We start from the raw sequence: 4559 nt of genomic DNA, 5'->3' as shown, positions 1-4559 counted from the left end.
TGCACGCAGGTGCATGTGCACCCCTGAGATTGGTGGTGCACCCCCTGAAAGAAGCTCTGCCAGCACCTGCGGCCACCCCTTTTGTTGCTGACACCTCAGGTAGTATCTGTGGTCGGTTGCTGATCGCCTCTGGCTGCCGCCGCCAGCGGCATCTGTGGGTGGTTGCTGATTGTCGTTCGGCGCTCCCCTCCTGACTGCCAACACTGCCACAGCCACCTGCAGGACCTCCCCGTTTGCCACTGCCATGCCCCTGCCACCACTGCTGCCTGCAGGCGGTTGCTCTGCCCCCCCCCCGGCCTCCAGGGGCATGCATCATTCATGGTATTGTGTACTCCAAACATATAATTTAAACATGTTCGGTAATTCTGCTTTTCAGTTCTGGTGTTCTTTTTGTAACTTTTAAAAAGGAGCTTTTTAAAAGGAGCTAATGGAACACTATTTCTGAAACCCACTGCCACTGAGAGAACTTACTAAGTATAGTATGCAAAGCATACATCAAGTTTTTATATTTTCATCTTCATTGAGCTTTCTCTTTCTTTGTATTGCATGAACCAGGCCTCAAGAACTACTGCTGTTTTGTTTACCATGTTGACTTTTTCAAACTAGCTACTAGCAACATCTTGATAAAAGAAATATACATAGGCAAGCAGAAAAGTTTCCCATTCAAATATACTGCATTTGGCTTCCTTCCATTCCTTGCCTGCTCTATGACGGTATGCAAGCTGTGGTTCTCAGTAATAGATCTATCACAGATCCTTTTGAGATTAAAATGGGAATTAAGCAAGGTTGCATCATTGATTCAGCACTCTTCTCTATTCCTTGTCGCAATGATACATCTGACTACCAACAAGCTTCCAGCTGGAGCAGAGCTAAACTACTGAATGGATGGTAAGATATTTAACTTCATCCAACTCCAAGCCAAAAAAAGCAAGACCATCCCAACCTCAATAATTGAGCTCCACTATGCTGATGATGCTATAGTGCATGCTTACCTGGAAGCAGACCTTCAGATAATTGTTGACATCTTTACTGAGGCATACAAGAAAATGAGACTGATGCTTAACATTCAGAAGACTAAGGTCCTCCACCAACAAGCCCCTAATGAACAGCCCCCAGCCCTGGTAATCCAGATCCATGGTGAGACTCTGGAGAACACTGAGTATTTCCCATACCTGGGAAACTCTCTCGCAAAAGGCTGATACCGACAAAGAAATACATCACCTCAAATGTGCAAGTTCAGCCTTTGGATGCCTGCAGGAATATGTGTTCAGAGACATCAGACCTGAAACCAAGCTCATGGTTTATCAAGCAGACATGATCCCACCTAGCTGTATGGAGCTGAGATACAGACAGTGTACAGGAGACATCTAAAGTTGACATCAGCGCTGCCTGCAGAAGGTCCTCCCAATCTAGGAGAAAGACAGATGCACCAATGTTAGTGTCCTCCTGTAGGCAAACACCACAAGTATTGTGGCAATGATCATCCCACATCAACTTCATTGGGCCGGCCATGTCATCCAGATGTCCAACTCCAGACTTGCAAAGCAAGTTTTATTCTCCCAGCTCAGCCAAGGCGTACACTCAAGAGAGCAGAGAAAACACTTCAGGGACGTCCTAAAGGCCAACTTAATAAAGTGCAACATTGATGTCATCTCATAGGAGACTATTGCCCAGGACCACCCCAAATGGAAGAAGAGTCTGCTGCAGGGACCTCGGTACTTTGCAACCTCATTATAGCAACAGGAGATGGAAAAGCAGGAGAGGCAGAAACAGTGTGTTGTGGACCAAATCAAGAATCCAGTGCCACCCACCCCACACGGAATCACATAGCTGAGCTGCAGTAGAGTCTGTCAATCCCAGATAGGCCTCATCCGCCATCTTCAGACACACAGATAAAACAATAAACCTTGACTGTGAGGGACTGCAGAAGATTTGGCTTCCCAATCATCTGCAGAAACTTAAATCAGATGTCTGCTGTTCAGGTTATTTACCTATTTAAGAAATCTTCTGGCAATTTTATCAAAAGGAAATTGGAAACAAGATGGAAAACTGTAAGAGCATTGAAAAGAAACAGCTTACAGTACTGGGTCCTTTAAACACAAAGGCTTCCTTTCTCTTCAGGGTAGCCTCGCCACTCTCCACATGGTGCAGTATACAAAACAGCAAGTAGACAGCTTCCTGACAGCCTTCTTTAACCATATGGTACCTTGTGTCAGCATTGGTGGTCTGATATTACTACTTGGGTTAGAGAATACATTTTGTTCTTAGCATGTAGTTTATAAGCCATCAATTATAACTGGTGGAAACTTCTCTTCCATGTGTAATCCCATTGCCTTTGCATTCAAATTTTAAAAATAGTCTTTCAGAAGTTCAACTGGAAACGAATTCAGTTGAAAATGCTGGACCACCCCAGCCCTGATCATTTACTGTAACTCTTTCTGTAAGTTTATTATATGGAAGTGGATATTTGTTGGGTTTTATTCGTAACTTCGATTGCCAGTTCCCAATACAAATTTTAAGTTATCCCAGAATACTGTACAGTTTATGTGAAATACTTTTGACTACTGCTCTATAGTCTTTACATGGATGGCTCTATTATGTGATGATAGGAAAACAGAAATTATTAGCAGTTAGAAGCTAATTAATCCTAATTGTTGTATTGTAGTGCTTTCAGATCATTCGGGAAACAAGGTCAAGTTCTTTTTTTTTTTCTTTATATATAGATATGAGTGCAGGTGTGCAATGAGAAGCTTCTGTGTACTAATAAGTGCCTCAAAAATAATTAAAAATGAAATATTTGGATTACATACAGTCCTGGTCCTGCAGTCTGTTCTATCTACGGTTCCAGTGATGTCAATCAAACTGGAACAGAGCCTAAATTTAGGCCATCACCTTGTGATGAACTCTACAGGGAGGCAGAGGTATGTCCACATCGAGCATTGGTATTATCATGGGCATCCTTTCCTCTGCTTGTCTAGAGTAATGTCGTAATATTTGTATTGGCAGAATTGCAGGAAGAAGTTCAAGCCTGGGGGGGAAAAAGTTTAATTTTAATTGTAAAACGAATGCAAAAATACTAAAATCTGGATGCAGCTTTAAGTGTCAATGACTAGAAAATACAGCATAAAGTGAGGGAAACCTGTATGTGTTCCTGGAAAATGGCGCATAATTCAAATTTTCATAAAGGGAACCCACTTTACAATGTAACAAATAGGGATATGTTCCAGGACCTCAACTGTACTGACCTCCAGACCCATTTCTACCACTTTTACAAGACAGTTTTGGTACCCACCAACAGCAGACAGTACACACAAGCACAGGGCACTATCCTAATGGGGATGGCAACCACAGAAACATGTGCCTCAGACAATGAGTGAGGAGCACAGATCCACACAGGAGACTATATTTTGGTGCATGTCACTACCACAATCATGAGTGACTGGTGCCTCCTGAATCTGGGGGGGCACCTGCAGAAGCCACCAACCCTGTCAGGGGGTGCACCAGCCCTACCGACAGCTTCAGTGTCAGCCGTTGGGGGGGGGAGGGGGGGCCGTCCCCATCGGGGGGGCACATGCACCCCCATGCATCCCCTACCAGTTGCCTATGCCCACAATGTACTGCACAAGGCAGCTGACTGCAGGCTTCCACCCCACCGATCACATAAGAATGAATTTACCTTGCCTATAATGAATTTTTAGTATAAAAGAGGCCATTGCATAAGAGTGAATTTGCACATGCAGAACCCTCATGAAGTGAGGGAAACCTGTACCTATATTCCATAATTATGGAAACATGTCTACTTGTCCAATGAAGTAAAAGGAAAGCTAGAAACAAAGCCATTGCAAAAATGCTAGCTAGAAGGCATGGCGCTGTAACCTTTCACAGAAAACTGTAGTAACGTCTCCCTCAGGGCAGCAGCAGGTTGTCTCCCTCAGACCTGAGGGGCCAGCTGCTGGAGGAAAACATACTGGGAAAGCAAATCCTTTATACTGGAAGCTCCAGGTATGGCCTTTCTTGGCGAGAGGTGGAAAGGGAAAGAAAGACACGAAGGCTCTGAGTTATTTGCTCTTTGGAGATGGAGGGATGGGAAAGTTTTCCTAGCTACAGTGACTTGCATGACAGGTGTAAGGTGCCAAACACAGGTCTGCGGCAAAAAGGCACGTTGCCAAAGCGGACAGTCCGGCGCCAAGGGAGGAAAACACAGATGTGCACTTGCCAAGCGGCAAGGTAGGGGGTTTGCAGCCAGGCCTGCCTCTGTCGAGACTTTCCGAGAAGCGACAGTGGCACCTCGTCCCCCGACCGGGCCGCAGCCTCTGCTCCATGCTTCTTCGCTCCTGCAGAGCATCCCCGTGGGGGGCGCACCCACACACGGGGTTTCCGGGCTTGTGCTGAGCCAGCAAGGGCCCCTGACACTGCCGTGCCCCCGCAGCCAGGCCCTTCACCGCCCCTGCCAGCGCCAGCGCGACTCGCCCCGTGCCTCAGTTTCCCCGTGGGTCCCGGCTGCAGGCGGAGGACCCCGGGGCGGGGGGCGCGGGCTCCTCTCCCCGCGGCGGCGTCAG

Source organism: Alligator sinensis, unplaced genomic scaffold (genome assembly GCF_000455745.1).
Source record: "Alligator sinensis unplaced genomic scaffold, ASM45574v1 scaffold788_1, whole genome shotgun sequence".
NCBI classification, from domain to species: Eukaryota; Metazoa; Chordata; order Crocodylia; family Alligatoridae; genus Alligator; species Alligator sinensis.
Note: the sequence above shows the minus strand (reverse complement) of the source record.